Here is a 14061-nt window from a genome sequence, read left to right as displayed (position 1 = left end):
ATAATTATAACAAGTCGTCTGGCTTTTTGAGGCTAATAAAACGTATCTTATGTCATAAAATAGTGTTGCTATGGGCAACTTCTTTATGGATAGATGGTTGATTTCAAAATTACAAATTGCTGCTCATTCTGTCCGTTGGCCCATCGCAACATTGCTGCCACTGATAATGAGATTTTGTTTTCCATGCAGGTCACAAAACAAAGGGTTGATCGAGCAGGTTAGCATGTCGGGAAATAAAGTAAATGGCTAAGTAATTATCTCATTTAAAGATAATTAAATTAAGGACCAACTCAATAATCATTCCTGATTAGTGATTGAAGTTCAGGTCTGCATACATTAAAATACCAAACATCCTCAAGCAATGAATCCATGCGCTTTTCGGCTTTGTTGACAGATGCAGAATTGGTTTTTCTGTGTCGCAGTTTCAGGTAAGTGCTGCTTGTGCTTGTACAACAAGAGGTAAGAGAGGTCAAAAACAGCCGGCTTTGTGTTCACTCTACACTGGTGACTTTAAACATGAGTGCAATCCATCATTCACTTAGGTACAGAGCAGGGAAAGTGGTCCGTGTGTGATGTGCATTTCTTTTTGTGGGATAATGATTGAGACAGACTGCTGGATGCTGTCATAGCCGGTCACTGACAAAGGACCGTGGACACACACACACACACACACACACACACACACACACACACACACACACACACACACACACACACACACACACACAGAACACAAAAATGCAAATACATACAGTATGTACACACACACACACACACACATACATAGAACACAAAAATGCAAATACATACAGTATGCACACACACACACACACACACACACACACACACACACACACACACACACACACACACTCAAATTCATATACACTGCACTGTCACAGCCAAGTGATCAAAAGGAAATTGCCGTGTGCTTTGGGAACCCTGATGGGTTGGGGATGAAATTAAAGAAGGTGCTTAATTCATTGAGACACATCCATTTACACAAAGCAAATGGCTATTACTCACGTGTACATAGACTTTAAAACTCACCACAGATTATACAGTAAGAGGAACCTGGTGGGTAGAGATAAAATAGAACATGCACATGTAACGTGAAGCATGGTACAGGTTACAGTCTATTCAGCACCAGAGTTATCGAGCAGAGTTAGAAGTCTCACTTGATTAAATCCTATCCCCAGTACGGCTGTGAAACATGCTTTCATAAAACGAGCAAATTTATATTCAGTTACTCTGCACACACACGACTCTCTCTGCAGAACGCTCTCCCGTTTCACTGTCTGCTAATGTGTTGTGATGCCGCGCATTTTCCAATGCAAATATGAATCAAAAGCAATAAGCTCCCGGGCAGGTGATGCTGAATTCTCTGTCTTCCCGCATAAGACTCCATGTGCAGAGTGAGATAGACTAAACACACAAATTACTAAGTAAACGTGCTCGTATGCCTGTCATAAAACGAAACTGGAGCAATGGGCTGTAAGGGACTATCGGTGAAAGAGAGAAAAATATCTCTGGAGTTAGGAGGGAAGCTTCATTGAGGCCTGCATTGTTGTGAAGCTGCCATTCGATATCTGATTTACAGCCACTCCATGTTCCGCTTTCCTATAGATGGCCTCTGGCTCCTCAGCCTCCCAAAACCCTGAGGAGCAAGAACATCTGCTAGTGTGGACTGTTTCATATGAAACACATAGAATTTCCCAGGGAATGACAAGTTACTGTTTAGTACTCAGTATAAGTACCAATGTGCTAATGTAAAAATACACAAGCAAAACTTTAAAATTTCAGTACAGACGTATAATCTGAAAAAAGTACTTAAATTATCCAAAGGAAATGTGCATGTTCTTGTCATCTGTTACATCATTAAACTCTTAATAATGGTGCATTCTGGCATAAGCAGCTCTTAACACCTTTTTCTGTTGTAGTTTACTAAGATGGAGATTTAATTATTAAATCTCTATTTAATTATTTTTTCCACTGGATCCTAACTCAGGGCCGTGGCCCCCTGCAAAAAGACGAAACTACCAATGTTTGTATACATTTTTCAGACTTTTGGATTTTGATTATATACATATTAAAGGCCCTTCATATCTGGCATCAAAGTGCATCATCCGATCAGAGGACAACTCTAAGTACAGCTGTGAATGCACCCAAGATGTATTGAAGGACACATTTGAGATCTGATCGCTCTGATTATATTTCCGTAGTGTTGTGCCAAGTAGTGCCAAGAGAAATGCATTATGGGCCATAATGACAACCATCTCTACTCGACTCACCCAGAAGTACATATTCATTCTTGCTCATTCAGGTTCTCAATTTGTTTAAGATGGCTTTGTCGCTGACAAAATTCTGAAAAGCCCATCCACATCTATTAAAAATGCGTCAAACGTCGTGGATGATTCGATTTGCCTGGAGCACACCAAGGAATAGACCCAGTCTGTTGTGTTTTAAAATCTTCTCTTTCTTTTATTTTCCTGTAGACTACACAACAAGAAGTGCATTGTTGCCTCACACGGGTAAAACGTTGTGTTTGGTCTTTGCAAGTGCAGATGATGTCTGTGTCTATTTGCATATAGAGCGGGGAAATGAGATTTGACCACAATCACAAATGGTCATATGAGACACATGTGGGGACACTGGTCTGACGCAACATAATTAGAGCTGTCCACTTGTGATCAGATCACCCGAGATGCATGTTAATGCCCTTTATAAGAACAGGCGTATAAACAGGTGCATATCATAGACATCTGAAATGTGACAAGGCACCAACTACATGATGTTTTTTAAGGGATCACAGGCCAAAAGGTTTAAGAACCACTTGTCTAATTTTAAGCAATAGATTGTATCTTACAGCGTCGTCACATTATTAGTTTCTTATGTCAAATATCAGCCTAAAATAACAGTGACCACAGCAATTAAATATGTATGGTGGAGAATATGTACTAAATAGTAGTGGAGTACTAATACTAATATGGGTGAGGGTGTGAGAAACAACATTTAATTAGATTCTACGTTCATTGGCCTCTTCCTGTTCCCTGTAAGTGAAGTTAACATTACTCCACTTCATGAATCCTGACACATCTTCTGTGGATGATGATCCTGGAATGATCTGGATGAACAATATTCATGCAACGCCACAGTGCCTGCCTTTTTCTTCAACCGTCAACAACTACGCGTTGTATCGGCCCCTGAGTTCTTGAGCAAGTTGCACAGCACTGCCAGTTTAAGGTAACAGTCTGTAGATAAGGAGGAATTATCTGACATTTATTGCTCATTATTTCTTTCTAAAGGCGGAGCTCTGACAGTCCACAGCTTCTGTGACTGTGACAGCTGCAGCTGTTCTGACTGGCTGTGGGTTTTTTACTATGGCTGACGTTGTGCTTGTTTCTATGGTGCTATGGATAAGGCTATGGTAGATGTACTGTGGCATCTTTAAAGCTGCTTTTTTAACGTTAGCTGAGCGAAAGCATGAGGCATCTTGAGGAGTATCTTTACAGAAAGTATTGCCAGAACTCATTGTGAGCATTGTTGAGATTAAAATGAAAGACTAAGGCACTTCCCTAACACACACACACCCACACACATATACATTCAGCTTCAGTAGGATGGTAAGCTTACACGCCCAAGTTTCCCATTAGGGTTAACATCAGTTACAGAGCAGAGACATGCACGAGCCCCCAGCACAACCTGCTCCGCTCCTCATTCAAATGTTTTCATTTCATGTGTAAAAGGTCGGCGTAATCAACATTTTAGTCCCACTCAATTAAAACAGAATTATTTTTTTCTAAAGGCTTGAAGAAAATAATAGAAAATGAAAATACACACACACACACACTCCTCATTTCTCCTTTGCTGTCTTTCTAACTCACTCTATTTCTCTGCCCTAATCCCCTGTTCAGTGCGAGGTGTTTTATTCTGTGCCTGTCAGCAGTTTGAAACGGCAGGCTCATATCCATTCATTGCATTGTGTTGTACAATTACACTGACAAATGCTTGAGTGATTTTCTTGGCGGTGTTTCATTAAAAGAAAAAGGGAAAAAAACGCACAGTACAAGGGGGAAAAGAAATAGCTAGAGAATAAAACTGTGTTTTAACACTGCAGGGTCCTTCTCATAAATATTGTAATTGTCCAGTGATAGAAAGAGGAGAGGCAGCCGGAGATATTGCCAGTTTTCTGGTTAGTAAAGAAAGCCTTAACTTGTCTGCAAGCTGAGCCTGGGAGATAATAAGTGAATATCTAAACAGTATCTTCATCATTATGCCGCCCCATAAAGGGATGACAGTGCAGTGTAAAACATGCAGATTTAGCAGACGGAGCTCCATGAGGAGAATAATAATTCTGTGGCGGTTTGTGCCATATTTAATCTTATTTAAGCTTTCTGTGACAAACATGAAATGTAATCTACAGTCAAAGTGTGTGTGGAGATGTGTGTTTGTGTTGGGCACATACAAACACACAGACACAGACACACAGACACAGACACACACACACACACACACACACAGTTGTATCTCCATGACTTAAGAGGACATTACATTGACTCAAATTGATTTCCTGGAGGCTTGTACCTCTTTTACATCTAAATAAGAAGGTATACGTGAATTTTTTAAACACGGGAAAACCCACTGAAAAGCACAATTTCCTTTCTGTTTTTTTCCCTCTAGAGTCAAGTTTGACGTCATGAGCGCATCAACAACTGAGACGCTCTCTCAACTCGCTGTCTTGACAAATTAGCATCTTCAGCCGGGTGTCATGTGTCCGTCACTGCTGATCGGAGCTGAAGCCGATTAAAACCTGTGTCTAATGCAAAGTCATTTGACCTGTGAGTGAATGCTGATCAAATCCATCGCCATTGCAGACAAGAGCCAGATGTTAGTGGGGGTTTTGACCAGTGGAAAAGGGCTTTACTCCTTAACCATAGTTGCCAAACCCTAACCCTTGGCCTAACCTAAACCTTAATCTAACCTTAACATAACCTTATACACGTCTTCCCCTTAAAATTGGCTTATTTACATTATGGGGACTTGTAATTGTCCCCATAAGGAAGACAAGTCCCCATCATGTGGCTGTATAGACAGATTTAGGTCCCTACAACATGAGTAATACCTTTTAGTGTTTCTTATTTGGGTTGATTGCTGTTGCATGCAGTTTAAAGCTGATACGGTTTTTGACATTATTCCAGTTACAGTAAGGTAAGGTTAGCTTCCAGGTGGAAAAAAATAGTAAGTCACTGTGTGAGTGTGTTTGTGATCTCACCTCCATGTGTGAGTGTGTTGTAACTGGCAGCAAATGTTATCTCCGAGAGAAATTAAATGGTGAAGTGAGTTGCAGGGCAATCCTAAAGATAACACCGAGTGGCAGCCAGCAGGGAGGTGCTGGGCTTCTCATCATCTTTAGATCATTTTTTTTGTGGTTGTTCCACATGCTTCAGGTGGGATATCTACACCAACACACACAGAGGCTGAAGCAGAGACGAGAGAGCAACTCACATCTGATAATGAGACAATAGGAAGAGGCATTTCCACGTTACTGTAGTGCAGAACATTGAAATGCAAGGCTACATCCCACCACTGTAACATGATTAATTAAGTTGCCAGTTGTTGGGTTACTACGGGGTGAGCTGATTAGCAGGGTCACAGGCTTCAGGCAACCCTGGTCCGCTGTACTAGACAATGTCAGCAAAGCAGCAGACTAGCAGAGACGCTAAACATGCACAGACGCAAACACACAGTTATTAAAATACACAAGGTAGACAAATGTGTGGATGGACAGGCTGACTCATAAATACAACGAGGGAATGGCAGATCCATTACTTTTCATGCTAATTAGCTGTCTGATCAAGTGGCAGAGACAAATATAGGTGGCAGGTTACTGGTGACAATTCAAAATATGCTGAGAGGATGATAGTTCTTTAAACTATAAAGGATGGTTTTGTGTTGCTCAGAAATGCTGATGCTTCGTGTTATCAGCACGGTTTCAACAACATCTTGAACAACAAAGTCAAGGTCAAGGTTATGCTCCTCATTCTCTTTTCATCTCTTTTTAACTTTCCTTTTGTTACTGTTAAATGGAATATTTAAAGATAAATTTGGGGAATAGGAGAAGATTAGATAAGAAGAGATCCACTGTCATGTACACTAAATATGCAGCTGTAACCAGTCTTCATTTATTACCAAAATTATAGTGGAAATATCACCATGGCAGCCGTGTTACATGTAGTCAGACAAAATTATGGACTTAAAACCTACTTACTGGGTAAATGAATACAATATTACTACATTATCATCTACAAATGATCACGTATTTTTCTATCAAAGTTTTAATTTTTAATATAACCAAGCATAATCATAAATACACATCTGACATTTGGAACAAAGCAAACGGCTTGAGAATCGTTTGAGAATTAACTCATTTAAATTGTGCACTGGACTGACCTCTAGACTGACGTGTGCTTTAATTTTCGCAGCAGCACGTACAGAGTTGGCCCGGGTTAGATACTGGATACAAAAGAGCGAACAAGATGCAATCTGATTAATTGTAAATGGGTTTTATTGTGTTGACTGATCGAATTAAAGCAACATGTCTGACAAAGCTTTGTTTTAGTTAACTGTTGCAGAGCTGCGATTTACAGGAAGTTAGTCAACACTGGGATCGCATCGCTCTGAGAGAGAGTGGCTGCGTTCTGAAAGTCCATTTGGCTTAGGAACCTTCCTAACTGAGTGAAATGACCTGGACGTATTTCAGCTGCCGCCATAACGAGAGCTGTTCTAATTCTCTAAATGATAAGGAAAGGAGCTTCAATGCTTCCTAACTTATCTCCTTTAGTATAGGAAACATCAGACCATCCTTTATGAAAGAAAAGGAGAAAAATGCCGCCCCACAATTTTGCAACATTTAGAGCAACACAACCTTGTAGTTTCACCTGGACACACCCACGTAACTTTAGAAAAAACAGAACAGCTGTTATATTCTCCTGAACTGAATCCTCACATGATCGTCTGATTTCTGCGTCGGCCCTAAAGGCAGCACGTGGGCCCACCGGGAAAGGGCCCGGTGAGCCATAGTCCAGCCCTGTGTAATAGGTTGATACAGTATGTTCACTTTTTTCTTCAAACACACACCAATGAGTGGAACTAATCTAGGATTCTTTGGACTTTGGACTGAGGTAATACACTTCACGTCAGTAGAGGGCGGTGTAGCGCTGCCGTGGATCCACGCAGGAGACAACGCTACGTGCTCTGCGCATGCGCAGCTCAGAAATGAACGCGCTCTGGCGCGAGGACGACGCAAACTGGTTCTCCATTGATCCACAGGTGAAGTAAAACTAAGGTTTCCATCTTGAAGTTCAGCTCACAACATAAGACCAATGTAGCAGTAAGTGTTTTCATGTGGTTTTGAGATGTATGTTGTGTCTGTTAAGCTACTGTATGCAGCTAATAGACCCTTTTCACGCCATTTTGACATGAAATCGGTAAACACAGGTGTAAATGGTCAGTACCGTGTCAGCAGTTTAAGAAAATGACATTGACTTTCTGTAACATACTAAACTGTGTTCTAAATGTTCTTGTGCGTTTTTTTAACAGCGAGTAAACTCAGACTAAATAGTTGCTATAGCTAGTTCACTTGTCCGGTCACTCGGACAATGATGCGGTCGTGCCATCTTTTGGAACGCTGCGGTTAAGTTCAAGTCAGTGGCGGCATGTTAATAATGGGGATACCCCGGTGTGTTCACAAATCGACTTCTACTGGATTTCTACGAATTTTATAATAGGAGTCCGTAGAAACTGCGGAGTGTCTCACTCAGACATTTGCGTTCCCAAATACGGAGGAACTCTGAAGTCTAGTGCATTTCTGAAAGCAACTATATAGAGGCAGAAAAGCCACACAATATATAAACTTATGAGTCAACAGTCCATTTCTCTTTTGAAAAGCCTACAGGGCCTCCTGCAACTGTAAACTGCAGAGTAAAAACTCACTTGTTTGAGTTTCAGCTCAGTGCACAGTGGCACATAAGTTCCCACAGGTGTAACAGACCAAGTGACCTGGTGAAGTGTTATTTGGAGTCTGTGACCGTATACAACTGAACTGAAATCAAGTGCATGTTCATGGTACCATTGTTTAAAGTCACTCCTTGTCCTTTCTTTTTTTTCGTCATTCCTATGGAGTCAAATGTGTCATTAGTGACCTTGTAGAATTCTATTCAAAATTCATTTCACAGCCTGTACATTATGTTTTGTGTGCATATAGACAATTTATTTTGAATGTGTGAATTTGTAAAACAAGAAACTTCTGTGTTTTTGCAGTCATAAGAACATCTTGTAAATGTGTGCAAAGAAGTGCACGCTGATCTCATTTGCACATTGTAGATGGAGAAATGTGTGAAAAATGTGTGAAAATAGTTTGGAGCAAAACGATATAGTTGGCATTGGTTTAGTTCTTGCCGCAGAAAGTAGATCTTAATATTAGTTTTAAAGATAGAGTGATATAAAAATGTTAAATATGACAATATTTTAACAACATGCCTTAATAATGATACATTCTATTGTCATGTGCAAAACCAACCAGTCATTACAATTATTAGCTTTTAGCCCTAATAAAACATAACAAAATCTAATAAAAATCATAAGGCAAAAAAAAAAAAATCCAGTACCTTCCATCACCAACCTGGCTTCCTATCCCCAAGTGGACGAGGTAGTTTTTAGCTGTATCATAGAAATAATGGGGGAAATTATGGGTTATGGTGAAATCTAGGACACATTAAATATTAAAATCCGTCTTGGGAAGTCCTCATAATCAGCATATGTTACTCTCATCTGTGGTCCACTCTCTTTCACTTCAGCTGCTCCCTCGGCTACTATTCCTCCCACTTGTAGTGTCAAAGTTCTTTCCGTACTCATTCAGCCTCCCATCATTCATCCATTTCTTTACTTATTTATTCAGATGGAGATTGTAAAGTTCACCTTAAAAAATATATATATATATTTGCCTCTTACTCTCAAAGTGTTTTTGTTTACATGAGTGGCATAATTTCCCTGAGATCTCTTTGGTTCCATTAAGCATTTGGCCTGATGAGCAATACCACCCCCTCACTGGCATCTCTGCTGATAATTACTTTATATTTAAGCAAGAAATAGAAATGATTTTTAATCTAATCTGCTTGATAGTTTTAAAATATTAAAAACCCAAAGGCTGATATAGTAATTAGGAACCTAATAATATTACTAGAAGCTATTTAAAACAGACTTATGCAACTTCATTAGATTCCTCATCATCATTTCCTCTCATCAGCATCTCATCTACTCTTGTCCTTCCGTCCTCTTATTAAGTCATTATCCAAACTGGTTTGTTATTTTCAGGTGCTTCTAGGAGTGAAAAATATCTGCCGCTTCAAGATACTGAATCACCCACTTGGGAAATGAAAAAGAGATGAGGGAGAGAAAGGCAGACGAGAGCGAGAGATGGCCCATAAAGGTAAACTGGGCAAATGGCCAGACATTTAAAGTCTTCCTTTATAGGGAAATGGCTTCATAAGATAAACAGGTGTGGTGATGTTTAACGCCAATAAGCAACACATCGATGCAGAGGGATTTATAGATGGAGGTCGTTCATTCCGAGTGTTGTTTGACCTTCAGGAGCAATCTTACAGTCTGTTAAGCCTGCCCTACTTAGTTTCATTTGGCTGTAATTGGCTCAATAGCCAGCAGACATGATGAAAGGTAGAAGTTTCCCTCTAAAAGCAGACTTGTTTATGCTGAACCTGCTTCTCCACCGAGAGCCAACCTTCGCCCAGTGGAGTCAGGACGGAAACGTGTGTAGCTGTTTGTTTGTTTGGGACGAAAACGGAAAAAAGTGATTTTCCCTCCTGGCTCAGAGCAGTTTCCTAAACACATTTGGAGTGTTTTTCTCAAGTAGCTCAGTAGCAATCTGTGTGTGTGTGTGATTGTGTTTGTGTGTGTGATTGCCACAGCTACATTTTGTTGATGATGCTGTCACTGCTGTTGGCATCTTGGATGCGTCCCAGAGCCTCTCCAGGCAAAAGCAGGGGACGATATATCTTCTCTTGCGTCAGACACACACACACACACACACACACACACACACACACACACACACACACACACACACACACACACACACACACACACACACACACACACACACACACACACACACACGTCCTGTAGCCTCCTCCCCACCCTTCTCCTCTCCCATGTGTGGCCTTGGTGGGCTGTCTGGGCTCTAGTAGGAACAGAGTGTGTAACTAAGCACATCCTGTCAGACAGTCATGCTATCTTCTCCTGGTCCAGACCTCGCCTTCCCTTCATGCTCCATTTGCCTGTTATTCTCAGGAGGCGGCTGCTCTGAATAAGAAGCCCTGCAGTAAAGGCACCTACACACTGTGAGATTTCACCAATCGCACAGGTTTATTAGAAGCCACACTGTGTGACATGGATGTAATAAATAGGGTACAACATCAAGTTTGTTGCATGTAGACTATAAAATGATAACACCTACTGACTTGTAGGCTACGATGCAAATCTAAAAGATCATCCCTCTTTGTGGCCATGTTGGTAAATTGATCTGTGGATTGTTTCATGCTGTATTCTTATCAGTAGATTAGTAGATGAAGGTCTTCCTAAATTTCTGGTGCTGTCAGAATTTTGTCCCAGGCTGTTTTTGGTTTCAAGTCCGTCTAAACTAACATCTTTGAACCTCTCTCAAAACATACTTTTACTCTTTTTAATGGGTTTTCATTAATATTTTTAAATTATATTGGATATAAGCCCCCAAAATATCTTCAAATCCTATTAATTGTTAGTCACAAGAACCCAAGTAAGGCCGGCAGGTAATCCAAATGAAACCCCCCCTTTGTGCCTTTTTTTTGTTTCCTTGAATTTAGGACCAAGTGAAAGTGATTTGTTTTTTAGTAAGAATATTTATTCTCCATCTTCCTCAGGAGGTAAACTGGGATTGACCAACTGACCAACAAAATCATGTAAATAATATAATACCAATAATAATTATACATACTGTATATATATTGTATAGCATCTAATGTACAAATCCATCCCCTGTCTGCATATTTATACATATTATGTATTTCATTGCACTACTGTATTGCTTCTTTGCATATGTACTGTTTACAACATACAGAGCCAACTGAGTTGTGTACTTACACTCTCATGGTGCATTCTTTGGTGTTGGTCATTAGTGTGTCCAATATACTGCATATTCTCCTACTTTCTTTATTGTACTCTATTGTACAGTGCAGTCTGGACTGTCTAACATTATAATATTATAGTATTTTTGTACCATTCTTCCACTTATTTTTTCAGTTTGTTGTTGTCCTCACGCCTAGCTGTATGTCTAAGAGTCAAAGCTCCTTGCATGTGTTCACATACTTGGCCATCGAAGCCGATTCTGGCTCTGAGAGCAGGACTTAGTCTGGTTGACTGAGGGAACGTATCAGCCAGGTGCCCTAAACAGCCTTTTCTATATGATCCCACTCTGACCTGCAAGATCTGATCATAAAACCACATTTACAAGCCATACCTATTGACATTTAGGCACAGTGCCAATGCACAATATGCAAAGCAGCATAAATTTGTTTTCACGTTAGTAGTTTTAATCTGTTTTTGTTAATTGGATTGATGTCAGTGACTTGGTGGTATTTTGTCATAGAAAATAGAGCCAAATTCATGAGTGAAAACTACATGTGTACATTACAGAACCAAAATTTAACAACAGCAGAGGTTCCTCTACCCCTCAGTTGCATAGTCTGTATTCAAGGTGTCACTTACAGCCACATCAACTGTGTGTGTGTCTTTCACTCATCATTAGCAGAATTACTCATTACCCAGGGGTATAAGGGCCATAGTGGTTGATGTAACAGAGGTTTCAGTGTCACAGTGAATAAATGTGACTAATGATGACAGTGTCACACTACACGAGCGAAGACATATTTGCGTTTGGCTCCCCACATGGAAACGAGTATCCAGGGACAACTCACTCACCAGCAGGGGCAGAGTTCTTGTTAGCATCGCCATAATTATGAGCGTGCGCTTTAATACATCACAGGCTGAGACCACAGCATATGCAAACATATGCAAAAGTAAGCAATGTGTGCATGTCAACACACACATCCGTATCAAAAGCCATGCATAGGTACTTGTAGTAATTAAGTGTAAGTGCTCTCTGACATTGATTTGCAGCATGTTGCAGGTGGAAACAGTCTGGAGTACCAGGAGTCCACCTGGGAATGTCCCGCTAAGAGACTGTTTGGAACAACAGAGGAAGCTGAACAAATCTTATTAGGAGGGCTCAAACTTTGGATATTGGCCAAAATATTATACCGACTATACAAAAAGAAGAAATAAGCTTCTTTCATTGTGCATTCTGCCCTTAAAGAATTGATGTGAGGCTTGTACTAGAAAAGAGCTGGATGTTGAAATGTTGCTCCTGCATCCAAAGGAGAGAGCACTCATCTGTCTCATCAGGATGCCTCCCTTACACCTCAGTGTGGAAGTATTCTGGGCACATACAACTGGCAGGAAACCCTAGACACATCCTAAATATGCTTGTGGGATTACAGGCTATATCCCATCTGGCACTGTTGTACCTCGGGATTCCCCAGAAGGAGTTGGAAGAAGTGGCCGGGCAGAAACAATGTCTGGGATTCTCAGCTTAGTTTGCCATGCTCTGAAACCAGAATCCAGATAAGCAGAACATATGCCGTGGCAGTGTTAGTGAACTGGCTCTGGCTCTCGGGCAATTTTTGCTATGATTGGAGAATCCACACAAGAGTGTCAATTGATATTAATGCAACTTTTTCAAATGCATCATACAAAACAAGCGGAGATGCAAGAATGGTGTAATATTGCAGGAGACAGACGAGAGGGCAGCAAAAATAATCACATTCCTAAACAAATGGATAAGCAGGGTGATTATAATTAGCCTTTCAGTCAGTATTCAAGATGTACATATAACTGAATGCTAACACAGTTCCATAAACCAAAATATGTTTATGACAAAACATACAATATCCTCTTCTCTTTCGAGTTCCAGGTAACATTTGTGGGTTTCTCCATCATAACCTGATCGAATGTGCAGCATCAATCTCCATTTCTTTACACAGAGAGACAGAGTAAGAAAGAGAGACAGACTAATGCTTGAAATTTCCTCTCGGGGGGGACTGAGATAATCTCAGCAGTTATACAGCAGCATCACCATTGCAACTATGCGCTGCTCGGAAAGTGTGTTTATATGTGGTGGAGTTTTTCCTGAACTCATCCGTTACAGTCGGGTTGTCCGCGCTGTCTACCGGCAGCAAGGCAAACAAGCCTCAATCATGCAGCAAAGTGAAAGTCAATATATTCGTGAACGGATCTGAGTGAGCTGCCTAAGGCCTATAAAAATAATGGAGTGTGTAACATTATTCCTGGCACCCCAAATAGAAACAGCCTTAAGGGGGAAATATCGAGCATAACACTCGTCTATGCACAGCAGGGAAGGCTGGAGAAACAGGGTGCGATGCAAACACTTACCTGTGCTGGGAGACCCGCAGCCAAATTTAGAATATAACAAAGCATTGCTTCATTATTATTCTCCTCTCCACTATAACCCTCCCACGTGTTGCATGGATGTATGTGTATTTTTATGCATGTGTTTGTGTGTGTGTGTTAATTTCGTTTTCTCCTCCCCACAGTGAACCAGTGCTCACACAGCTATCTCTATTAGCATGCATGTGGATCCAGCAAACAGAGGGGCTTCGGTGCTTATCTCCGAAGATAGCACAGAGGCACAGTGAGTACAATGTTAGCAAAGTACTGCTCTAAAGCCGAATTTCCTATTGTCTTTATTTTACATGTATGAGTTCAGTCCAACTCATGGAACACTTGCTTTTCCAAAGCATGTGCCCAAGCTGAAAAAGATGAATTGACAAATATGTGACAAAAAAGGTCAAGGGACTTTCCGTGGCAGCTAGTCTCAAAAGATTCACAGTGGAATCAAATATGCTCAGTTTTGAGACAGGCCTGACTGCTCCG

At 40.7% G+C, this 14061-nt stretch overlaps 1 long non-coding RNA gene across 4 annotated transcripts in view; it reads left to right on the top strand.

Moving 5' to 3' along the window:
- The first annotated feature begins 7244 nt into the window (after window positions 1-7244).
- Window positions 7245-14061, top strand: part of LOC117762741 — a 64973-nt gene continuing 58156 nt past the window's right edge. For 2 of the 4 annotated variants that reach the window (XR_004614059.1, XR_004614060.1), the window contains exons 1-3: window positions 7245-7390; window positions 9373-9487; window positions 13722-13819. This is a non-coding gene — a long non-coding RNA (uncharacterized LOC117762741). The remainder of the gene's footprint in view (window positions 7391-9372; window positions 9488-13721; window positions 13820-14061) is intronic. The other 2 variants (XR_004614058.1, XR_004614061.1) reach the window with 1 other exon arrangement.

The sequence above is a fragment of the Hippoglossus hippoglossus genome, chromosome 6 (assembly GCF_009819705.1).
Source record: "Hippoglossus hippoglossus isolate fHipHip1 chromosome 6, fHipHip1.pri, whole genome shotgun sequence".
Lineage (NCBI taxonomy): Eukaryota > Metazoa > Chordata > Actinopteri > Pleuronectiformes > Pleuronectidae > Hippoglossus > Hippoglossus hippoglossus.
Note: the sequence above shows the minus strand (reverse complement) of the source record. Positions and strands in the feature narration are given on the sequence as shown.